The sequence below is a fragment of the Podarcis pityusensis genome (assembly GCF_964106645.2).
Source record: "Podarcis pityusensis genome assembly, chromosome: 1".
NCBI lineage: Eukaryota > Metazoa > Chordata > Lepidosauria > Squamata > Lacertidae > Podarcis > Podarcis pityusensis.
The window spans coordinates 58,264,587-58,291,271 of NC_138028.1; the positions used below are offsets into that span (position 1 = coordinate 58,264,587).

At 41.1% G+C, this 26,685-nt stretch overlaps 1 protein-coding gene across 5 annotated transcripts in view; it reads left to right on the forward strand.

The window, feature by feature from the left end:
• The first annotated feature begins 21,843 nt into the window (after positions 1-21,843).
• The window catches only part of SHANK2 (SH3 and multiple ankyrin repeat domains 2), a 343,989-nt gene continuing 339,147 nt past the window's right edge, over positions 21,844-26,685 (forward strand). For 3 of the 5 annotated variants that reach the window (XM_080982491.1, XM_080982492.1, XM_080982493.1), the window contains exon 1: positions 21,846-22,101. The gene's annotated coding sequence lies outside the window, so the exon portion shown is untranslated. Of the gene's footprint in view, positions 22,102-26,685 lie in introns of all 5 variants that reach the window. The other 2 variants (XM_080982494.1, XM_080982496.1) reach the window with 2 other exon arrangements.

Here is a 26,685-nt window from a genome sequence, read left to right on the forward strand (position 1 = left end):
ACATACCCACTCCTCCCAAACAAACTAAAGAAAATTCCCACAACACTTAACAGGTACACACAGACCATGCTCAAAGCATGGAAAACACAAATAGGCAAACTATCCCCAACCCCATCCCCACTAATCCCCCTGGCGTACCACCCATTATTCCACCATGCAGCACAAAACCTCAAGATAAAAACCTGGCGAACCAAAGGCTTATATCGCCTAATAGACTTTTATAAAAATAACAAACCCTTGTCAACACAAGAAATACAAGACAAACTAGAAGACACCCAAATGCCCTGGTTAACACAACACCAACTACATGCCCTCTTAAACAACCCAACAGTAAAATCAGCAGCAACTAGGCCCCTGACAACCTTCGGAAACCTCCTCCTAACAACAAAGGGAAACGGTAAAGGGACGGTATCCGCAATATACAAAATACTACTCCAAAATCCCGCAAATCCCCTAGACGCAATCAAAAAACAATGGGAGAATGACATAGGCTATGAGATTAACCCCACTCAATGGACCAGAATGTGGTCTAAACCCCCCTTTAAATCCATATCAACGAAAAGAAAAGAACTCACACTGAAACTCACCTACAGGTGGTACCTAACACCAAGGAAACTAGCGCTAATACACCCAGGAACCTCACCAAAATGCTGGAGAGGGTGCACCTCCACAGGGACATACCTCTACATGTGGTGGGAGTGTCCCCAAATCCAACTATTCTGGACAACAGCTATACAAGAAATATGTAAAATAACTAAGCAAGTAATAGACATCACCCCAGAATTGGCCCTACTAAACATCTTCCAAGACAACAATGCCCATTTACACCACAAAGAACTCATAACCCACCTGCTCTCAGCAGCCAGAAACACCATAACCAGACACTGGAGAGACCTGTCAGGAGTAAGCATGGACCAATGGTACCAAATAGTATGGGAAACAGCCCTACTAGAAAAATTAACTAATAAACTGAAACTGACACGGGGACAAACAGAAGAAGACGCCTTCACCCCGGTATGGCTCCCCTTTATCACATACACAGCCCAACAGGACAATGACAATAATCCACCAGCAGCATACAAATCAATATGGCTAACCTGATCCAAAACACCCACCCACCTCACTCACACACGAAAACAAAGATCGCCACAGCCAATCACAAGCAAACAATCACACCCTAGGCCAACCCCAACCTCTCTCACCACCAAAGGAACACAAGTGAACAACACAAGCAACGCTGACACCAAACTCTACATACATTAAACATAATAGAAACACCGCCACCCGACCCCACCCCCATCCATCTTCCCTCTCTCCACCCCCCTTTCTTTTTTCTTTTTTTTTCTTCTCCCCCAATGCCTCAACAAATGAAACGGATTTGTAAAAATGTTACATGGAAAAAAAAATATGAGGCACTACACTTCTGTAAAACAAGAAAATCCTTAATAAAATATTAATATTTTTTTTAAAAAAACCACTTGCCTGTCTTTCACCTGCCTCAGACCCAAGGCCTTTTTGTCCAGCTCCTTCTGGTTCAGCCTCAGCCAGTCACACTCAGAACTAGCTTATTTATGTCCAGCTAGCCTATCCTTCAATCCATCAGATAGGAGTGATATAGAATTCTACCCCCTCATCAGACCACTTTCCCCATCCAATAAATTTCTATCCAGCAAGCCAATCAGAAGTGAAATTTAACAATCCTCTAACTCAGTATAAAAGAGAAACCAGCTTTTCCCAGACTAATTTTATGCATCTAAGTAACTGCCAACTGTCAGTCAGCAATGGATACTTAGTATTTAAATTTAGCCCTTCACATACCCCACCTACAGCAAACTCTTATACACTGTACAGTAGTACCTCGGTTTACGAACTTAATCTGTTCCGGAATTCTGTTCTGAAACCAAAACCCTTTCTAAACTGAGGCACACCAGTGTGGTGTAGTGGTTAAGAGCGGTAGTCTTGTAATCTGGGGAACTGGGTTCGCGTCTCGGCTCCTCCACATGCTGCTGCTGGGTGACCTTGGGCCAGTCACACTTCTTTGAAGTCTCTCAGCCCCACTCACCTCACAGTGTTTGTTGTGGGGGAGGAAGGGAAAGGAGAATGTTAGCCGCTTTGAGACTCCTGAAGGGGAGTGAAAAGCGGGATATCAAATCCAAACTCTTCTCTTCTTCTTCTTCTAATGAGGCCTTCCGCCGCCAGTGCCCTTCCACCATTTGGATTCTGTTCTTAGTCCAAGGTAAAGTTCTCAAACCAAGACACTATTTCCGGTTTTGCAGAGTTTGTAAACCAAATAATTCTTAAAAACCGGACTGTTCTTAAACCGAGGTACTACTGTATATAAAACAAACCCTGTCTCAGTAAACACATTTAAAAGGTATTCACTCTATAGGGGCCATTTGATGTCATTTTGCTTTGGCCCACTGTTTTATTTTTTTTATAAGATATTTATTAAGGTTTTTTGAAATATTACAGTAAAAATGAAAAAGAAAAGAGAAAAATACAAAATAAAAACAGTTAAAAACACACATATTTTCAGTTACTTATTTTCCTTAAACTTGTTTCCCGGACCTCATCGTACCTCCCTTTTTTGTATTCCACTTCAATTTATTGGTTCAGCAAATCCTTACCATTAGATTTTAACCCATTTATTACCCTTTTTTCATATTCTCTTAAAGCATTACAGCTAGAAACCGCTTAATTACTATTCAACATCATTCTATCATTCATTAATTTTACAATATTTCTGTAAATAGTCTTTAAATTTCTTCCAATCTTCTTCCACCGACTCTTCTCCCTGGTCTCGGATTCTGCCAGTCATTTCTGCCAATTCCATATAGTCCATCACCTTCATCTGCCATTCTTCCAAAGTGGGTAGATCTTGAGTCTTCCAATACTTTGCAATGAGTATTCTTGCTGCTGTTGTAGCATACATAAAAAAAGTCCTGTCCTTCTTTGGCACCAATTGGCCGACAATGCCCAGAAGAAAGGCCTCTGGTTTCTTCAAGAAGATATATTTAAATACCTTTTTCAGTTCATTATATATCATTTCCCAGAAAGCCTTAATCCTTGGGCACGTCCACCAAAGGTGAAAGAATGTACCTTCAGTTTCTTTACATTTCCAGCATTTATTATCGGGCAAATGATAGATTTTTGCAAGTTTGACTGGGGTCATGTACCACCTGTATATCATTTTCATAATATTCTCTCTTAGGGCATTACATGCCGTAAACTTCATACCTGTGGTCCATAACTGTTCCCAGTCAGCAAACATAATATTGCTTTGGCCCACTGTTTGTATTTTTCTTTACAACAATGCCCATGTCCTATTAATGAATGCTATGATAACATTTCTGAAATAATAAATATTGTTTCTTTGGTGGGTCCAGACAATTTGAGAAGATGTGTAAAAGACCCTACCCTAGTTACAGTTTAATAAATAAATGGTGCAGCAAAAGGAACATTTTAAATTTAAACTGCAATACACTCCACTTTCTTTACCTCTGTTCAAAGGGACTAAGCAACAACGACTGTAAAGCATCTACCCACTTATTCAGGAGATCTTAAAAACATATTAATATCTAATAAAAATTTTTTAGGAAAGCAGTGAAGTATAACATCTTGCTTACCACATAGGCAATTTCTTATTTTTTCTTGTTGATGAAAAATGTAGAAGCTTAAATTGTAAAATAAATAAAATTTATTTACATAGCTTACCACAGGCTAAGACTCCACATATTATTTCCTCATGTTTGCATGCACTTTGTGGTATGATACTTACTTGGTAAATTGCCACCTGCATTCTGCACCATCAGTAAACCCCAAAAGGAGTTAATATTTGTTAAACTGAAGTAACTATTCTTATTATCAGGACTTAAACATACCCACATGTAACAACATTCCTTTCCTATCTTATATTTCTGTATATGTGAATCACAGATCTGCCTCCATAGCTATGTTTAATTGCTTCAGTTTTTACAGCCGTGCTAATAACTGTGAAACAGCTAGTTCTGTATTATACTTTGGGTATGTTCCAGCTCCATTAAACTTACTAGCAGCTCTATCATTTACTCCAATAGTCTATTTTGCACCTATTATGGTTGCTAATATTAGCTGGACATGGATGCTGAGACAATTAGTATAATAATGACTCAAACCCCAAGGTTTATACTGAGCACATTCTTGTACTTCTCAGCTGGCTGAATTCATTAACGAGACTATCATCCTTAGCCATTGCTTAGCCTTGTATTTTTGTTCAATAAAGTAATAAATTGAACCTGTACTGACTGCCAGGGTACTGAATTAGGTGCCTGAATACTCTGATTTGCCAAGGCAAATCTTTTCCCCCACAGTGCTTTGTGTATTGATGGCATTAATATTGTGAAGCTCGTAAAATCAATTATTAGTTTAAAAGTGTTTTGCATGTTTTATAAATTAATCCGTTAATGCCGAATAATACTGAATTGTTCATATGATTGTCTTTCAGGAGTGTGCAGTCTATCTCAGATGAGGTATTGAAAAGTTCATTTAAAGTTAAATTTACCATGAAACAAATTAGTTCCGATGTTAATGTTGATAATTATTATCATTTTAAACCAATCCATCTTGGTGCAAATCAAATCAAATTTTTGAAGATGCAGTAAATCTGAGGAAGTTCCTGTTTTTATTTATGACATTTGAATCCTATTCATCTTCCAAAAAGCTCAGGATAGCATGGTGTGGTGAAAGTCCAGAATTTTCAACACTTATGTATAACTTGCCCTTGAATGTGTCCTTAGAGGTCTGAGGTATGGTGGCATGTGAAAGAGCATTCTCAGTAGTGGCCCCCAAGCTCTGGCACTCATGTTGTAAACATTTTGGCAACACGCCAAGGCACACCACTGGAGGAGTACATTTTACCCTGGATATAAATTTGGAAATGCTAAGTTTGTTAAACAAAATACATGCTTGATAGGAAAGATCCCAGTTCTAAGTAACTACAGTGGAGATACAAAGAACCATGCTTTTGTTGTTGTTGTGAGCAGAGGAGACACACTATGTCTCCTCTCTCAAGCTGAGGATGAAGAAGGAAGGGGAGGGGAAAGAGGTCAGCAACCCTGAGAGTATCATTCCTGAGGGAAAGTCAGCACAGGTTAGGTCAGAAAGGACAGTTTAGGAAATTTGGAGGTTCTCTCTATCAATCTACTCTTTCCCATGCAGACATACCACCAACCTTCAATACAAACTGAGTCGCATCCCAACACTTCCATCACAGCCATGGTCATTTCTGCAAATTTACAAAAGTGTTTTGTGATTCTGCTTGTTTATCTCTTATCTGAAATATACCACAAAACATATGTTCTACTCCCCAAGCATTGTGCTGAAATCTGAGAGATGAAAGAAATTGCATTTCTTACTGATCCTCTCAATCTGTTTCTATAACTTAAAGCTGCTCTTTCTGGAGACAGGTGCTAAAAGGTTGACTTTCCCATGAATTGTGTTGGTTTAAAGAAATATGTTAACTTTTAAAATGAAAACTGAAAAAGAAAACTAAAGAGGAAAACACCATATCACGATAAGGTAAGACATGAGACATTTATCTTCTGAACAAAGAAGAGAGAACGATATCAATTAATGAAATAAAATGGTTAATTTGCTGCCACAGGATATGGTTATGGCCTCTTAGATGTTTTCAAAAGAGGGTTTGACAAATTAATAAAGAGTTGTTTCAATGGCTACTACTCATTATATGCAACCTTCAGGTTCATAGGCACTATGCCACGGGTTCACAAACTGTGGCCCATGGTTCACAAGCCTCTTTCCTGTGGTACTTTTTCCTGTGGTACTGTGGTAGAGAGCCAGTGTGGTGTAGTGGTTAAGAGCGGTAGTCTCGTAATCTGGGGAACCCGGTTCGCGTCTCCGCTCCTCCACATGCAGCTGCTGGGTGACCTTGGGCCAGTCACACTTCTCTGAAGTCCCTCAGCCTCACTCACCTCACAGAGTGTTTGTTGTGGGGGAGGAAGGGAAAGGAGAATGTTAGCCGCTTTGAGACTCCTTCGGGTAGTGATAAAGTGGGATATCAAATCCAAACTCTTCTTCTTCTTCTTCTTCTTCTTCTTCTTCTTCTTCTTCTTCTTCTTGGCATGTCTGTGGATTTGTGACTGAAGATGGAAGATGGACCCATTGCGATAAATTTTAATTTTAATTGTATTTTAATTGCTTTTATTTCTTACATTGCAATCGACAGCACTGCAGTTTGAATTCTATGGACAGCGCACTACAATTTCTGCAATAGGCAGTAAAATTAGAAAGTGGTCCGCCAAGACCCTCAGCAATTTTCAAGGCACCTGTGTGGGGTGGGGTGGGGTTTGGGAGCCACTACATTATGCTACGTAATCTCAGATGCTTGAATTAACATAAGAAGCATCTGGTTTGCCACTGTAGTAACCAGGATACCAAACCAGAGGGACATTTTTTCTAATTCAGCAGGGTTCTTATAAAGTTTTCAACTTCTACCTGATTCAAGAGAAAATTGACTAGAAAGAAACTTGACACTGTAGGCTCTGCAGGCCATTGTATTAAACTTTTCCCCAATATATATTTTTTAAGTGTTGCTAAATGTGGTGAATTGTTGTATTAAAAACTGTAAAGATATACAGCTGAACTTGGTTTTACCATATTTAATAGCTCTGAAGTACATGTTCCGTACCAGCAGGAAAAGACAAGTGTTTGCTACAACCAAAAATCACTGTTTGAACTCTGGTGCTTATCCTCAAATTTAAATGCTAGAATCTAGATAATTTTTTGAAAATAACCACAGAATATAAATTAGCATTTCTCCTGAGCATTTCATAGAAAAATTAGCTTTCAAATTCCCAGGATGTAAAAATGTCACATAGCCGAGCTCTTAGGGGTAGCACAAAAGGAATGAATATAGCTACACTTGTTAGCTTTCTTAAATTTCTGAGTCGCAGTTCAGTGTCCTGAAAATTCCAAGTCCAAATTTTAGTTCACTCCTTTGATGTAGTTTTTTAGGTGGTGGTGGTGAGGTTGGTTTTACTGTAATCCCAGTTCCATAAAGTAACAGAAATGCAAAACACACATTTTCATTCTTGCTCCTACAGCCTCACCTTCCTGCTGGAAAGTGGAAGTGGAAGAAGATGAATAGGGTTACCAATGGAGAAAAAACAATGTTGCACAGATAATGTAACATTTGAACTTTAGGAAATAATTGGTTTGTAGCCTGTGGATGCAATCCAGACACTCATTAAAATAAGAAGCAAAACTCCTATTGATTTTAACAGAATTGGATTGCACCATTTTAAAATCTGGCATTCAGATAATATCCCAGGGCACTGTCAATATGGTCAACAGATGTTTTTATCTACCCTGCTGCCTCACAATATTTAATTGCAGTGATTTAATATTATTTAAATCAGATCAAGACTAACACTTTCATTTCACAGTTCTCTTTTCTTATGTTTGCTCAGCAGCTCTGGATGGCAGGCCATGTAGGTCATGTACATCAAAAATAAATGAAGGGGAAAGTGTAGTCACATCACATTGATGTAACACTGTGGCTGCACTCTCCGCCTTACACTTGGTGAATCTAATATATCTTACATCTGATATGTATGCAAGTATTTATTTATGTATTTGTCAATTAAATTTATATCCCTTCTTTCCTTCCAAGGAGGCCCAAGCTACAAACACACCAGGGAGAAAACTATGCGATGAAAAATAAAATAAAAACATGCAAAAACAATCACATGCTCTCACAGCTGAAAGGAACAATAATGTGTCTGGGTGAAAAAGGAATGTTTTTAATTCCAGTTTGCTGGCCAAGAGCACAGGGAGATGGCTCCGCTGTTCCATTCCATGGTTGTTAGTGCACTAATAATAATAATAATAATAATAATAATTTATACCCCACCCATCTGACTGGGTTTCCCCAGCCACTCTGGGCGGCTTCCAACAAAACATTAAAATACAATAACCTATTAAACATTAAAAGCTTCCTAAACAGGGCTGCCTTTAGAATGTCTTCTAAAAGTTTGGTAGTTACCGTATTTTTCGCTCTATAAGACGCACCAGACCATAAGACGCACCTTAGTTTTTGGAGGAGGAAAACAAGAAAAAAAAATATTCTGGATCTCAGAAGCCAGAACAACAAGAGGGATCGCTGTGCAGCAAAAGCAGCGATCCCTCTTGCTGTTCTGTCTTCTGGGATAGCTGCGCAGCCTGCATTCGCTCCATTAGACGCACACACACTTCCCCTTACTTTTTAGGAGGGAAAAAGTGAGTCTTATAGAGCAAAAAATACGGTATTTTTCTCTTTGACATCTGATGGGAGGGCGTTCCACAGGGCGGGCGCCACTACCGAGAAGGCCCTCTGCCTGGTTCCCTGTAACTTGGCTTCTTGCAGCAAGGGAACCGCCAGAAGGCCCTCAGCGCTGGACCTCAGTGTCCGGGCAGAACTTGTGCACAGAGAGAGCATCCCAAGGCCTTTCCCAAGTTCTTCCTGTCTAGGACTGCACTGTTAAAGGTCTTGATTGTTGGGGTTATAAGGTAATAGGGAGAGAGTCAGGGAGCCACAAAGAGTACTGCAGTTGTTACAATCAATGGCCTTCTTTTTCAGGAATGAAAGTGGCTGAATTCTATATGCTCACTAAACACGACATGTAAGAGCAAAGCATTTTGTTAAACCCTTGGCATACTTAAGTTGCTAACATGAAATATGGAGGTGGCCCTTCTCCAGCCTAATGCCCTTGAGATGTTTTGGTCTACAATTCCTAGCAGCTCTAGCCATGCAACACCAGCTCCGGCTTCTTTCCTTTTTTAAAAATTGCATACCTTAATTTATGTTTTAACTAAAAATCCTGTTCACCTTGTAAAGAGTAAACAGAAAACACTTTAACTGAGATGAAACATATGCCGCTTGTTATAAATATAGGTTATTGCAATGATGTCTGTCACATAGACTCATATCTGATGTATATCATATACAGTGGTACCTCGGGTTACATACGCTTCAGGTTACATACGCTTCAGGTTACAGACTACGCTAACCCAGAAATAGTACCTCGGGTTAAGAACTTTGCTTCAGGATGAGAACAGAAATCGTGCTCCGGCAGCGCGGCGGCAGCAGGAGGCCCCATTAGCTAAAGTGGTGCTTCAGGTTAAGAACAGTTTCAGGTTAAGTACGGACCTCCGGAATGAATTAAGTACTTAACTTGAGGTACCACTGTAGTGGCTTGGGATCACTTTTCCTAAAGGACTACCTTTTTCCGCATGAGCTTGCCTTTTTCCCCGAGCTCATAATTTGAAGCCTTTTCTATGTGCTGCCTCCAAGGTAGCCCCCTGTTTTGGGGATGCTCTCTCTTGGAGGAGCCACTTGGCATCAACCTGGTCATTGTTTTGGTCCTGGATAAAGGCATTTTTGTTTTCCCAGGGCATTGGACAGCATCAATGATATTATATTGTCCTATTCAATTTGTTTTTAACATTGTTTATGTGATTTTATTGAATGTTTTTACTCTGGTTGTAAAACATTTGGAGGCTTTTTAATTATTATTTTTATGATTTTCAGTTTTATACATTTCAATAATTTTACAATCTTTAACATTTCAAAACTCGACTTACTTCCCCCTCTTTTTTATATTTTCTGCATATTCCAAATTAACTTAATCTACTTATTTATTCATCTACTTTAAATATATACTTTTATAAAACTACAGGTTATTACAGTAATCCTGCCAATGTTCTTATCAATGTTCTTTACAATTTATTTGTAAATAAATAAATTGTAAATATTGTAAATATTCAAGAAACCATTTCCATTATTTTTTTTTAAAGTTTGTTACCTTGGTTTCTTATTTTTCTGGTAAGTTTTGCTATTTCTGCATATTCCATAGGTTTTTGTATCCATTCTTCTTTCGCTGCGTCTTCTTCTTCTGAGGCTTTTTTTTTAAAAGCAGGAAGCAATGTATAAACTGAACAAATCTACACCTAACTTAGAAATATATTTATTTCTAAAAAGAATCGCATTAAATGAAGTCAGAGGCAGTTTATTCAATTCCCACCCCCCATTCTCCTTAAAAGGAAAACTGTATAGAAACCTCACGGGTAAATTATAGAAAGTGAACAGCCGATTTGGGTTTTATCGTTCGCATGAGAGAACTCCCTTTGGTAGAATTACAGCTCAATAATAAACCAAAGTAGAATGTTCATGTCACATTGATTATAATTTGTGTGTGACAAGCTGTTTGCAAACCTGTTCACAAGATGTCTATGTTTTTATTTGTGTTTTCATTTTAGAGTTATGAGGAAAGACAATACCTTGTCAGTATCCCCAAAATACAGATTTATCAAGGAACGCTTTACCTTAATTTATATATGTAGGAGAGTTAATTAGCAGAGCGGGGGGGGGGGAGTAAAAAGGAACTTTTTAGCGTTTCAGGGATATTGTCATGAAATGACTGCCAAATAAAATTAAAGAAACTCACAGATTAGAATAAATGACTGGTGCAAGTTGCTAATTAACTGAACAAATCTTTGGGAAACAGAGCAGTGATATAAGACAACACACTCATTCCCACAGGTTAAAACTATCAGAATTTCTGACAGAGCTATCAAAAGACATTATGGCACCTTTGACATGAGCCTGCAACTCTGAATGGCAATCCTAAATTTAATAATCAACATGTTTTTCCTTCAGTGATACCTCAGATCCACCACCTGAGGCATTTGCCTTATTTTGCTAGATGGGGCAACACATTCAAATTAGGAACAGAAGCAAAGGTGATAAACTAACAGGAAGGATTCGAAACCGGCGGGACCAGAAATTCACAGAAAACTGGAGTAAATTTACGGACTATTCGAAAAGTATTTGTGAAGATCAGACGACGTTTGTAGGTTTGCAAGAAGTTTTGTGAGGAGTATTATTGGAAGTATTACAAAAATGGAGAAGGGGAAGGATGATTTGTTAAGAGATGTAAAGGCAATATAAAGTTAAGAAATGCATAAGAAGTGGTTAAAACGGTGGATCATCAGAGGTGCTGATGGAAGTCTAAAAAGATTGTATAAGTGATAAGTTTTGTGGTACATTTTATAATTTATATGTTAAAATCAATAAAAATTATTTTTTTAAAAAAGGAACAGAAGCAAAGGTTTTAATTAATTCTTACATGGAGCTGACTATATTGTCTGTAAACCTTTCTTTAACTGGCACAGTGCCAATGAATAATAATAATAATAATAATAATAATGGTTGAACCAGCTATCAGAACCTGGACATGGAAATTTGAGATCTTAGGAACATTTTGAGCAGTTATTTACGCTGGCCCATTGTTGACTTCAACACATAACATATAGTAATGAAAGTATTTCCATAAGCCATCTAGAATTGGCAAAAATTGGCTTCCCAGCTTTGTCAGCAGGGCACCCACTGAGTATAATTCTGTTCTGGAGATATTCTCATAGGCAGGAGCAAAATTTAAATCCAACCATGACATATTATTTCTTTTATTTGCAAATATATAATCAAAGTATTGTAGAACAAGTAGCATGCCTGCTGACATTGTGTTGAATTCTCAGCAAGCTGTTGTTGCAGCCTCCAAGGCTGCACCTCAGTTTGTAGCTAACTCTCAGATATTTCTTCTTCGTGTTCAAAACTTTCAAATTCTCCTCTATCTCTGGTCTCACTCTCAGTCTTACAGTCTGCAGGTAGATTGCCCATTCAGGATAAATGTCCTTCCTCCGACCATTAGTGAATTTCAACCAGTGACTTCTGAATGTTGGCAAGCAATCAGCTCTCACAGCTGGTCCCAAAGTTTCCATAACAATGTGGAGTGGAACACAAAACAGTAAGATGAAAAGTGGCTATAAACTCTGTCCAACCACTGAGAAGTTAGAAAGAGAGACTTCTGGTGGCATGATGAATACTAGTAACAGTCAAGCATCAGAACGCTTCTCGCTTAATTGGCATATTGCCTGTGTTGGCATATTAATTGGCATATTGCTTCAGCTGAAATGTTTTGTCTCTGAATTATGTGGTTATTTTTGTACAGCAGATACTCCAAACTAACTTCATTTGTTTTCTTTTGGTTTGAGAGGTGGGCGTGAGATAGCCAGCATTGCTAAAGGGACAACAAACAGTTCTTATGTCTGGTAAGAAGTTTCAGCTGTACAACCACAGAAGCAAAAAAACCATCAAATCCTGTTTGTGGCTTGAAACACAACAAGGTAATTTCTCTCAGCTTCATTTCAACCCCAATTTGTGCAGAGTTGTCCACATCAGAGAAGCGGCAGGGATGTCTTCATCTGACGCACATGACTTTATTGGTTCCTGCATCCTTCCTGGAACTCTTATTCATTAAGCTGTCATCTGAACTTGCATGTTCATGTGTCTGAGTGATGGCAGTTAGGGTATGCTCATTTTACTGCTTACTCCACATCCAGTTTCTTAATTGGATTGAAGGTGGTTGGGGTGGGGGACGCATCCAACAGCAGTATTTGTCAAGAAATTACAGGATCTATATGTGTTGTGGCTAACATTGTGTGAAGGGGGCTTCAAAAATTAGCAGTGGAAGCACACTGGATGCATAATGTGTAGTAATGTGAATGCAACCTGAGTTAGGAGAAGTCTGCACCAGATTGGCTATGTCCTTAAAAGAATACATGTGCATAGTCATATAGTTACAGCTTTTTAATTTCAAGGGGGTAATTTTGAAAGCATAAAAAAGCTTTGCTATGAAAGCTCCTAATAACCCTTTAATTATTATACCAAACATTATCCAGTCCATTAACTTTAACAAGTCTGTAGCCCTTTGATGACTGTGACCTGATTCAGCAGCAACCATTATCTGGGCAATATAGTTGCTACTGGAACAATGTGGAAGCCTAATCACACAGTAAGCTATTTTTAATTTTTTAATTTTATAAATTTCTCCCCTTCCCTTCAAAAACATCTAAGGTGACTTCTAACACTCAGATGTTCAAAACCAAACTAAATTAATCAATGTACATGATAGTATATCAAAGCAGCAATAAAAAGCAGGCAGCCTTCAAATCCCAATTAAAACTTGCTGTTTTTTTAAAAAAGAAAAAGGCTAAAGCTCAACACAGAAGTTCACTTCCATAGTTTGTCAAGGAGTATATTTCAAAATATTGGGTCACTGCAGAGAAGGCCCTGCTTTGCTCTGCACCTGTTGTAATTTGCCCTTCTGATAAGATCCTCAAAGCTTGGGTTTTCTCCGGTGGGGCTGAAATAAAACTACAGGGGCATCACTATGATCATGTGGTCATGCCCCTCAACTTATGCCACCAGGCATAAGCTGACTGAAACAGCACTTAGTATTCATTTAAGTTTATGACTGATTGCCACAATCACTTATGCATTGCTTTTACTTCACACACACACACACACACACACAATCACAGAATTGTAGAATTGGAAGGGACCCCAACGATCACCTAGTCCCACCCCCTGCAATGCAGGTATATTTTTGCCCACATGGGTCTCAAACCCACAACCCTCAGATTAAGAGTCTCATGCTCTACCAACTGCATTATCCCATACATGACATGTATTTCTGAAATAGTTCAATGGCTGGCTGTCAGCCATGGCGTGATTGCTTTCTGCCCAGAAACCCTGTGGACAATGCCATTGGTGGGATTCTTTTTACCTTTGAACTTGCCTAGCTTTTCAGCCAGCAACAATGGAGTAGGAAGGATGCTTGCCACAGCTCCACTGGCTACTGCTTTGTTTCTGGGCACAATTCAAAGTGCTGGTTATGACATCTGAAAGACCATATTCCCTCATACGAACCTGCCCAGGCTTTGAGGCCCTTCTCTCACTTGGTAAGGACACAGGAGAGGCCCTTCCCAGAGAACCTAGATTGCCTCCCTCCTTGTTCCTTCCACTGGCAGTTGAATACTATCTTGTTCCAACAGGAACTGACTGTTTTTAAAGGGCTGTGCTCTTTTTATTGTAATTACAGTGGTACCTCGGGTTACATACGCTTCAGGTTACATACGCTTCAGGTTACAGACTCCGCTAACCCAGAAATAGTGCTTCAGGTTAAGAACTTTGCTTCAGGATAAGAACAGAAATCGGGCTCCGGCGGCACGGCGGCAGCAGGAGGCCCCATTAGCTAAAGTGGTGCTTCAGGTTAAGAACAGTTTCAGGTTAAGTATGGACCTCCACAATGAATTAAGTACTTAACCCGAGGTACCACTGTATTTGGATAGTTTTTAACAGATCGTGTGTGTGTGTGTGCAGTTTTTTAATGTTTACCCCAATGTTTTTAGCTGTATTTATTTTAATATGTAAGCTGCCTTGAGTCCCTGGATAAATAAATAGGGAAGAAGAAGAAGAAGAAGAAGAAGAAGAAGAAGAAGAAGAAGAAGAAGAAGAAGAAGAATGCAACAAACTGGCCCTTTTGAGCGCAAGCATTCAGAGATACATGGAAAGAACTCATTGGGAAGCAGTTCTGGCACCACCGCTAGTAATGTATGATACAATCCAAAGGGTTTTGACTTTGGAGTAAGAAAAGTGCACATGGGCATCCGGGTGCCATTGTAATGGACACTACGCTAGCATATTGTGTACAGTGCTGGAAATATGTAATGAAATAACAGATCACAAGGGGGTTGAGAGAGTGATTGTCAACTGCCTATGGAAGCTGAAGATTAGCATGAGACTGCTATCTTAATCCCTGTTGTGGGAAAGACATATGAGAAGTGTTGCGTGTAAATTCTTCCAGATTTAATCAGTGGAATAAAGCACAACAGATCAAACACATGCAAAATATTATTCACAAGTTACATCAAGCTGCTACTTAGAAAGGGAGCCAGTGTTGTGTAGTGGTTAGTGTGTTGAACTAGGGTCTGGGAGACCAGTGTTTGACTCCCCACTCGGCTATGAAGCTGACTGAGTGACTGTGAGTTAGTTGCACTACTCAGCCGAACCTACCACACAGTTTTGAGTTCCTTGGAGGAAAGGTAGGGCATAAATGTAATAAATAAATAAATATGGATGGTTTTCACACTGTCAGGTCAGTGTCTTGAGGGGAGACATGACAACTGTCTTTTAATATATGATGAACTATGATGGAGCAGACTTGTTCTCTTTTGCTCCAGAGGGCAGGACTTGAACCAACGAGTGGAAACTATAGGGAAGCAGATTGCAATTGAATGTCAGGCGAACTTCCTAAAGGTAAATTGCTCTTTAGCTGTTAAACTGGCTGCCTTGGGAGGTGATGGGCTGTCCTTCACAGGCAGAGACTGGGTAGCCGCCTGACAAAGATACTGTAATTGCATCCCGCATTGTAGATCCTGCACTGAGCAGGCGGTTGGACCAAATGACTTCCAAGTTCCTTTCCAGCTCTTGATATACAAGTACATTATCACAGCTGGGATAGCTCAGTTGGTAGAGCTGGTAGAGCATGAGGCTCTTAATCTCAGGGTTGTGGGTTCAAGCCCCACATTGGGGAAAATATCGCTGCATTGCAGGGGGTTGGGCTCGGAGGTAGTCCCTTCCTCTTTGACCCTCCCGACGCTTCAATTCTCTGGTTCTGTGTTGCAGTGGTATACACTACATTAGATAGACACAGATTATCTGAAAAATAAAAATGAGATTTCAATAGCTATTCAACAGGATGTCTATTTTGATACCAATAAAATTAAGTTTCATGCAACATGTATTTTATGTGACAGGAGAAAATAAGGTGCGTATAATTATATAGACATGAGAGAGAGAGAAGTTGACAATAAAATGAAACAGGCTTGGTACTGAGGTACCAAAGAGAGAGAAAACAGTGTACCTCACTGACATCACAATTTCATTGAATGATAAATCTTAGAAAACCATATTGGCAACACAAACAAACCAACCTTAAAAATAAGTGTACCGCTCACAAGGTAAAGAAAATCCGAACCCAAAGACAATTATAACATTTTTCTTCTTCATGATGCATTTCAGTAATCTCGAAACAACTCATTGGATGCTTCAGTTCCAACTTCAAGTTTTATGGGGCCGTTGGGCAAGGAAAGCTTTGAGGAACTTACCCATCTCTACTTGCCACTGCTTGCACTCTCTTAGAGGTCAAGGTGAACATGCAGCTACAGGAGCAGGGCCAAGAAGCTCCTGATGTTATCAGCAGTCCCTCTGCTGGGCTGCAGGCTTCAGCAGGTGTCTGATAGTACTGCCTCCTGGTGCTGGCCCTGGGATGCACTCAACCCGGGGTAAGATCTTAACACTGTTCATCAGACTTGGGAAAGGGGTGGGGAGAGGAATTAGGTCTAATAACTCTGCTCCATTCCTATCTGCATTCACACCTATGTGTGAAAGCACCTATGTGCATGTAAACTGTATGTGCATTTGGGGAAACTTTGAATAGGTAGAGTTCCTGAGCCCATATGTATACACTTTGGGTGCTTTTGAAATGATTAAGCTCTTTCAGACATGCACCAAATGTTCCTAAGTTTGGATAGGGCTAGTGATTGTGAGCCTGAATCCCTACTCCTCTCTATGTATGTTCAGATGAGATTCTGAGCAGTTCAAATTGTTATGCTTATGGTTAGCCACTCTGGATGCTAAGGGGCAGTATAGAAATGTGTTACTCAAAAAATAAAGCAGTGTTCTCACTTATCATCTGGAAAGTTAGGAACATATTGTCTGATGGTAACAGAAACAGTCAAGCATTATTACACTCAGCTAAAATGAGCCGTGAAAATGATTGCGCCTGTCAATGCTGTGTCATAATCTATCATCACTACATCATGAGACATTGATCAATACAAATACTACCAAAAAAGAAAGGCAAATGTAGCATCCTAATATTGGTCTATTTTTCAAACTGAATTCAAATTTTAATTGCACATAACAGTGTGTGTGCATGTAAGTGTATGTGGTACCTTTTCAATACAGATTGGGGGAATAGTCAATATTTATTAGCATCACACTCACACAGAAACAGGAGGCTGAAGTACTTTAACTATGAAGTGATACTCAGAAATAGCTGAGATCTTTAACTGAGGTAAACTGGCATAATTGCCCCCAAGTTCACATTGCAGAAAATATTAGTTATATTTGGCACATCACTCAAAGCCTTATTCTTTCCATCTATTTTTTTTCTAGTCTAAATGATTACCTTTACATGCCTCCTAAATCTTCTGCATTATTATGACAATGCTTCAGGTTTTACCAGAATAAGAACTTAAGGTTTTCATTTTTCGTTTGGTCACAGCTTTCAATGCATTTATTGAAAATGGAATACAAGGAATCCCTCTTCATGAACCATGCTGTCCTATTTTCAGTGATATCCCTAGAGTTACGAAACAGGATTTAGCTAGTCAGTTTCCTCTCGTCAACTGGAAGAAGAAGAAATGTTCATATGCTTTAAAAATTAAAGACCTTGGTTAACCATGTTTGATGGAATGAAAACCTTCCATTAAAAGATGGATTCTACTCTTTCATTTTCTGCTAGTGATTTCTGGATAAAATTTCAAAACTGCCTTTTTACTTTTGCTTACAACAGGCAACAGAAAGGGACAACCAACAGCGGGAACAGAAATGCTATAAAATAGCTTCATGGCTTGTAACTAGTAAATGTGAAAATGGTTTTTACACCTGCAAATGCATTTAATGCCTCTGTCTGTACCTTTGTGGTAACCATGTTTTTACATTTATTATTATTGTTATTATTATTATTATTTCACATTGCCGTCACTGCACAATGTGATTTATATGTATTGTGTTTTGCCTTTTTGCATCAGTAAAATAAAACAAAAACAGACCTCTGTCTCAAGGAGCTCATAGTTTGAAATTTGAAAGTGGAGAGAACTTAGGAAGGAGAAATGCAAGGAGAAATGTATAAGGAGAAAGGAATGCAGTTACACCAGTGATCAAAGTGGGATGGGATGAGATGCTATTCCAGTTCTTTTAAGGCAGTCTTGCCTAACCACCCCCTTCCTTTTTTCTACCAGTTTTGACAGTGAGTTACATGCAGACTTCATTGCTGTTGGAGGTGAAAACATAGATTCTGGGGAGGAAATTGAAGGAAAAGACAGGCAGGGCCATAGTGTAGTCACATGTTGAACGGACCTCTCTTTGAAACACTGTCTAGTCCAAGTCCAGATTGAAGCTAAAGAAACATAAGACAGGAGAGCAGGAGCCTTGAAGCTGCCCATCAGCAGTTAGGACTGGACAATCTTGTGCAACACTTTGCAAGCGGCTTACCAAGACCTGAGGAGCCCCTTTTAGCAAGACTTGCAGAGTCCTGTGCACAGTGCTTTGCAGGCACCACCGATCAGCTGACACCCACTATTAGACCTGTGGGTCCCCACCCCTGGCTTAGATGCATATTTCTCACATGTGTCTCACACAGCAGAGTGATATTGACCACATCACCATGTCCCCTTCTGCCTCTTCTGCCTAGGCTGCAATCCTGTACCCATTTACCTGGTAGTATGCCCCATTAGACACAGGGACTTACTTCTGAGTAGAAATGGCTTACCATTGTGTTGTTGTTGTTGTTTAGTCGTTTAGTCGTGTCCGACTCTTCGTGACCCCATGGACCAGAGCACACCAGGCACTCCTATCTTCCACTGCCTCGTGCAGTTTGGTCAAACTCATGCTGGTAGCTTTGAGAACACTGTCCAACCATCTCGTCCTCTGTCGTCCCCTTCTCCTTGTGCCCTCCATCTTTCCCAACATCAGGGTTTTTTCCAGGGAGTCTTCTCTTCTCATGAGGTGGCCAAAGTATTGGAGCCTCAGCTTCATGATCGGTCCTTCCAGTGAGCACTCAGGGCTGATTTCCTTAAGAATGGATAGGTTTGATCTTCTTGCAGTCCATGGGACTCTCAAGAGTCTCCTCCAGCACCATAATTCAAAAGCATCAATTCTTTGGCGATCAGCCTTCTTTATGGTCCAGCTCTCGCTTCCATACATCACTACTGGAAAAACCAGGGCTTTAACTATAAGGACCTTTGTTGGCAAGGTGATGTCTCTGCTTTTTAAGATGCTGTCTACACTTACCATTGTAGTGTAAGCTAACTCTACAGTGAAGCCTTGTGAATGCCAGGAGTTCAGTTCCTCCTACACAGCAGGAGACATGACTACGACTCTTTGCAAAGTTGTTGTATTTTTTATTTGCCATGGGGTGTGGGAGCCCGGCAATTTCTGGGCGACTAATGCATATGTTCTAGGCCAAAAGGGGGAATGGCTAAAACGTTTAAGAAGACAAGAGATCCTAGGTTAGTCTTGTAGAACCAGCAGCACAGTGTGGTGTGCCATACAATTAAAGCCATTATCACATATTTCACTGTACCTTTAAAAATCTAGAAACACAAACTGTTGGACCCCTGGGCATTTAATTCCCAAAGTCCTAAGTGGTCAAATTAACTGTTGTCTAAAGGCAGTAATGAGGAGGGCAAATGTACTACTACAAAGCCACCTGGGGTGGTAGTTAAATGAATATGCAAGGTAGGATTATAATTTATTTCAGGTTTTCCCACTCTGGCAGAGAAAAATATATATTGCAGGGCAATGTGAGGCAATGCCAGGATTTACTCAAGGGGGAATATCCCCATATAGTTCCCCACATTAGAGTTCCCAGTAGAGCCATAGCAGGCCAGGCGGCTATACTTGCTGGATGGAGACAAGTGTATCATTATGTTAATGAAATTCTGACTGAATCTGTTTTAATTCTTGTTTTTTTAGTAATGCTGACATTTTAAACACTTCCTGGTTTGATTAAAATTGATTTTGCTATATACATGTAGTTTTTATTGTTTTTTTAAAGCCACTTTCACAGTGGAGGCGGGCACATTAGGGCAAATGGGGCACTGCCCCACCAACCCCAGCCTGCCCTCAGCCAGTGTCACCAGCCTGCCTTAACTTCCAGCTAATTAGCTTCCTCCTTTTCACTCTCTTAGCAGACAGGAAGGTGGGGACAGAACTAGAATTAGCTGGCTCTGCCTGTCCTTGACTCTGGCTCCACCCACTACTCCCTGCTTTCCATGCTACTGGTCCCATAGGGCACCGGCCACCCCTGAACTTTGGAATGACTTTGCTCAGGAAGGCAGTATTTAAAATAAATAAATAATAACACACACACACATCCCCCCAAAAGGAGAAGAGGGCAGAGATTGGCATAACATTTGCATATAACTCTATTTAATTTACACTAAATAACTATTGTAATTTAAATGGGGGGGGGGGAATGCACTTCATCACAGTGGTGAAGGCTGTGATCAGTTGACTCTCCAGGTGTCCACTGCTGATGGGCAACTCAAGGTTCCTGCTCTCTCTTCTTCATATGATATCTTTAAGCTAGACTTGAACAGACAGTTCCTCAAATAAAGGACTATCGTCTACAAAGTAGGACACATGGTCACCCTAAGTTCTGCATTCAGTTCCCAAGAACTGCTGTCCAATGGCTCTGGAAGCTCAAAAGCTTGACAATTCACCCAGATATCAAAGCTCAGAGCTTGTAGCCCTGGAACAGATTGGCAGGGATGACAGGGCAAATTGTCTGAATTTCCCTGCCCCTTCTTAGCTATGGATTTGCGGGATATTACAATTTTTCAATGTTAAGAGTGTCCTATCCACAGTGAGACGAAGGCAGGGACTGCCTACCTATAATAGTTTTCTACATGTAGGAAATTGTTTCCTAGGTGGTCTTTTCTAACTGACAGCAGCTCTTCAGGGTTCCAGGAAGAGGTCTTTCCCAGCCTGTAGGTGGACATGGGACATTCTTTAATACTACTGCGGTCCATAGCATGACACCTAATTTTAAGCTGAAAATTAGATTTTAGATTTTAGATTTTCCCAAATGCATTCCAGGCACCAGTTCAGGTTTTCCCATATGCATTAAGGCACTCTAAAGGCACAAACAAACAACTGAGTGTCACACATGCAAATATATAGTGCTTTTTTTCTTTAAACAATGTTTAGGGGTACTCTCATTTTCCTACTCATATTTCCTACTCATATTGAAATATTGCCCCTCAGTGAGACCAAACTTAAGATTAACAAAATGTTTAGGGGTATGCCTCCAGCCGTGTCCCCCCAGAAAAAAAAGCACTGTGTGTGTGTGTGTGTGTGTGTGTGTGTGTGATAAATATAAAATCTGGCAAGTGTGAATGTTTTACTGAAAGCTGAAGTGACCCTTGAAGAATCTTCTGGTCAATGCGACCTTCATTTTGTATGCAAATGTAGGACAAGTGCAAGAAATGCAATGAAAAGTGTGTGTGTGTGTGAAAATAAAATAAAAGTCTTTTGGGAAGACACCCTTAGCTCCTCCCTATAACCTGCACGCTGAAGAATGGCCTTCTTCGCCCAACTAGGTGCGCGCAAGGACTGTGTCAATGACAAACAGAAGAGATCGGTCCCACTCGACCGGCTCTTCCACGCTTTGCTCCGAGGTGACTTGTGGTGGGAGAGAAGAGAGCTGCTGCTGCTCCTTCCTTGCTCACAACGGCACTTTCTGTGGAGATTTCTCTCCCCCCCGCCCCCCCAATCCGAGCTGCATATGCGTATGAAATCAAGAGCAAGGTTGGCTCTTGTCATCTGTGCCCTCAGGAAACGTTGCCTCTCGCCGAGCCTCGGCTGCAGTGCCCTTCTGCGCGCGCCTTCCTGGATCTGGGGTGGGCCGCTGGAAGTGAGGCGTGAACAGAGCTCTTCTCCCCTCAGGGGGGGCGGGCAGGGGAAGAAGCCGGGCACCGGTCGCCTATTGTCACATCGCATCCATTTGCAGCGTGTGCACGGGAGCGCAGCGCCCAGCTAGCTGGGGAGCTCTCTCTCTCTCCCTCTCCTTCTCTCCATTCCCTTCCCCTTTTCCCAAGCAAGTTGCCAGGCGCCTTTGCGCACCGGACCTTTCCACATCCCCAGCCCAACTTTCCCGTCGCCTTGCTGATTCCGCGGCAAAACAAACATGACGGATTACAAAAGTGGCGGCGGAGGGAGGAGTAGCAGCAGCAGCCGCGCCGATCCTTTGGAACTGAGGCTGGGGTAGTAGCGGGGGAACCAGGGAGGCGCGCCGAGGAGAGCGCAAGACCGACGCCGTCTCCGGCGGAAAAGCTCGCCAAGCCCCGCGCCGCCTCACACTGCCGCGGGCGCAGGTAAGGAGAAGCTTCGCTGCCCCTCTGCCCCACTGAGGGATAAGTAAACAAGGGCTGTTTTTTTGGGGGGGGGCTTGTGCTGCTGGTTGCCGCCTGTTGGGGTGTTTTGAAGGAGACGTGAGGCGGCTTCAGCGCTCACAAGGTTAATTTGTTCGCCTGCTTCCCTCTCAACTTTGAAGGAACCATTCTCTCTGCGCGCTTACTTGGGAGCAAGTCCCCCATTGGAGCCGGGGAGGCTTGTTTCCCCGGGAATATGTCGAGGAGCCGGAGTTAACCCCTTCCTCCCCTTCTGCGCCCCTTCCAGTGCCTCTCGGCTATGTGAATGAAGGAGAGGAAAAAAGAAGAAGAAAAAATAACTTTTAACAACTAGGAAAGAGGCACCTCTGTGTTACCAGGGAGCGTATTTGAAATTAGTTATTCCTGAGAGATGCATGCCTGGGAGGGTGCAGCCGATCAGATACACTTTGTGCAAGTAAAATGCCATCGGTGCAAGTCATCGCGTTTAGCATTTTAGCCGTCGGGGTTCATTCTCGCCAAGGGGAAGCCCATTCATGCCCTGTGCAAATTGTATGCGGCAAGGTCAGGACTTTACATTGTCCGTAGAAGGTGAATTCAAGTCTTTCTGCCTTCTTCCTGAACACACATTCTCCTCACAGCCTGGTCTTCTTTGGGTGTTGCCTCGGATATGCACATCTTTGTCCTCTCCTGCAGAGAAGAATTCAGGGGCAAAGCGGGGTTGTGTTTGGGGTCCCCACAAAAGAGACTGACCCAGCTTCTGTATGCCTGAACTATGTGTGCAAAGAATAAGATCTATGAATCCATGGACACAAGTTTCTTCCTCTGTTAGGAAAGGCTGAGAAATAAAAAGAAAAGGTGGGTGGGGGGAAATAAATTCCCTGTTTGTTCCCCCTTGTCTATCAAGTTGCCCTTTATCAATTGCTTATGCTTTGGTAACAAAGAATTCAGTGTACTCTGAAATAAGACCCATGGCAAGTAGCTCAGGTAGAAGAACAAATGGGGAGTATTCCGTTGAGTACGCTGGAAAACCTTGACAACAGGCAGCTCCTCTTGGAGAGTTCTGGTACTTGTTTTTAGCTGCACTGTATATAGTTTATGTTGGATAAGGAAATAACTGGTTTACTCCTCCCATCAATGATGGGGAATTTCTGCCTTTTATGCTGCTGCTGTTCTTTTTGAACCTTTAACAGAAAGTCAACAGGTGCAAGTGCCTTGCCAGGAAAAAGTATAGCAATTCTTGCTCCCCAAATTGTCATTATAACAATCTACAACTGTAACATTGTAAAGTAGAGTCTACCTCTACTTTAAGAGGTAGACTCTTAATTTCACATTTAGGACCCAGGCCTTCACTAAGAGAAATGGAGGTAATTAATATGCTCTATCCACGCATCGTACTGCTAATGTAGGTTCTGTTGCCTCATCATATCAAGTGCTCGAGGAAAAGTTTGGGGCTTGTGAAGAAATTTGGGGTTTCCACAATCTTCACACAGTAAGGCAGTTTTGGAGCATGGAGTTTTGGTACTTGAAGCTGAAACGTGTGTTTATGGGGGCTTCCCCTCCATTCTTCAACTTTGCCTAGTATAAACAGGGCAAGAGAAAGTTGTAATTCCACACAGCCCTTCAAATGCTGCTTCCGCTTCGCTGCCTAGCCAGAGGCAATACTGTGAGCAGTAAAACTTCCTGATATTTTCAGGTCACAGTACTCCCATTAATTGCATGCATTAATGCTGCTATCATTCTTTTTAACCAGTAGCTAAGTCCCTGTTTTAAAGAGCTGAATTGAGATTTAGGCTGTGAAGTATGCTTCAGTGGCTGCAACATCACTGCACTCAGCTTTCATAGCACCAGTTTTCCATGGAGAGCTTGCTCATAACTGAATCAAAACTGGACTGTTTGCTGCATGACAGTTTCTAAGAAAACGGATTATATGGTCACCTCTTAGACCATACAAAAGGAATATGTATTAATCAGTTTGCCTGATAGGAAAGGAATCCACTGAGTTCAAATCCTGATGCATTTCCCCCCCGAAGGCTTCTCAAGAAGATATTGCAGGCTAGTCATCTCTAATTTCATACTCAGTTCATCTCTCTGAAGTCTATCCATATATGCATTTGCACTGGACTTTAAACTGAGGGTCTGGCTCTAGTACGCATGCAGCAAAGTAGAGTGATAAAATGGGCAGTGCTAATTCAGACTGCGGGTGGGAGATGCCATTTCTGAATGCATAAATTCCTTCCAGGTACATGTCCAGCACTGTGAGCTGGGCTGCTATAACATTTTTCTCAGGTGCTCTTGCTTTTTACTTGGTAAGACCTTTTTTCCACACAAGGAAGCATTCAAAGTATGGGGTTTCCTAATGGCAGCTTGAAGTGCTGCACTCCATTCCCTGTTTCTACCACATAATTCTTCTGCAAGTGTAGACCATGCCTGAGGAATGAGTTCAAGTGATGGGGACACGGACACACACACAGCAGTAGTAAATTAACTTTCTTCGTGTATCTTCCCTTCCCAAGGTGCTTCTCTCAGGAGGGTGTACTGAACACTTCTTAACCTGTGCCTAACCCTTTTTTGGCTTGAGGGGCACATTCCCTATTGACTAACCCTCTGTCTGAAGGCTGAATGCTAGCAGTCTGTGTGGCCATATTCAAAGTGGGTGTGGCCAAAGTGGATGAGGGGGTAGCTCTTTTTCAAAGTCACAGAGAGGAAGACACACACACACACACACACACACACACACAATCACACACACAGCTGATAGACACACTCTCATACATAACAAGCAGCAGACTCACTTTTTCCACACACTCTCTCTCTCACTATTCACAGACTACCTATATTGCCTCTTTACCCTGCCCATCAGATCAATCTGATGAGGTTTGCTTTTACTTCGTGGTTTGCTTTTACTGGAACCATCAAGTGTTAAATCTTCCCACCTGCCTTCCCTCCCCCCCCCCTTCCTATGCCCAGGACCCTTATGAGGAGGAAATACTTCTTAAGTATTTAATATTGGGAGGCTGGATCTGGCCCAGGAGTCACCAGTTAGCTACCCCTATTTATTTATTTATTTATTTATTTAACCGTTTAACCGCCTTATACCCAGAGATCTCAGGGTGGTTCATAGAACAAAATCAAAATATAAAACTACAAAATATATAATCAAAATAAAAACAGCAACCCAATACCCCACCCCACCTTGCTTACAGGGAAAGAAAAGAGCACGCTGCCTCATTGTATGATTTAGTGTCTTTTTTGGGGTGGGGGAATAAACCCATGGATTGAGAAAGGATGGTGCTGGACCATGAAGCCTTAATGCTTACACTGATTTGGGATGAAACAGTATGGGAGTACTGGAAATGGATAAGAGCTGGAATAATCTTGGTGTGGACCTAGTTCAGGTGAAAAACCTCAGAAGGGTTTTATTGTTGTTTTTTTATGGGAGCCTCCAAAATGGATATTCCTTTGAATCACACTGTTCCTTAACTTTTTCTGTCATTGTTTGTCCTGTATCCAGTCCAGCCTTTCTGTGTCCTATTTGACCTTGTTCAGCTAGACTGGTTTATTATGAGAGAGAGAGAAAGAGAGAGAGATCGAGAGATAAAAAAGCAACTAGGTCTATTACAACATTTTCTTTCATGCTTACTTTCCAAAGAAACAAACAAAAAAGTAATGCATTGGTTAATGTGTAATTTAACACAGGGCAGATGACTATATGATGAAAGAGTGATAGTTAATGTCAACGGTCCATTTACACATTTTCCGCCTGTGTTCTGCTTTTTGTCTGACTTTACTCCCGATTTCACCTTAGTGGGTCATGTCAATCAGAAGTGGGTGGATCTTCATAACCAGAGGGACAAGAGACTTTCCCAGTGGAGAATCATCACTGCAGGCAGAATCCAAGGCTTAATTTAGCACTTTGAGGAGTAGTACCAGAAATCATCTCTGGAACATAACAAAGTCATTACAAAGAATTGAGTGCATCTGAGCATGTGATTTCTTTCCCACAACTGAGTAACCACAGTCAGGCCAACATGCAATCTTGAATTGAAGGTAAGGTTTTTTTAGAGGATAGAGTGTGGCCTCCTTGGATGTTGGCTGTTCCTTTCTCTGTAGAAAGGAAGCACTAGAAAGGTGGCTTGCTGAGTTCCCATGGCTATTGGATGCTGGTATCTAGCCGGTCCTATTGTTTTTAGCTGCCATTGTTGTGTGTTTTACTGGTTTTTAGTTATTCTGTTATGTGATGGTTAATTTTATGTTCTATTCCCTGCCATGGTATTTATGTACAAAGGTGGGATATAAATATTTTAAATAAACGAGAAAATAAATTTGTGATTTATCTATTTATTATTAGAAAATAGGCATTGAAGGGAAATGGCTACAATGGCAAGCCTCAAACTGCTTTCTAGGCCTTAGAGGTTGTTGCATTTTTCCCAAGGGAACGGCCACCATACACCAACTAGACACCACATCAGATGGCTCATGACTGGTTTCCCTTCTGTTGCTGAGGGAAAGGGTGGCTGGTGAATACAAGAGACTTCTTCTCAGCTGCACTACATAGCTTTTATGACT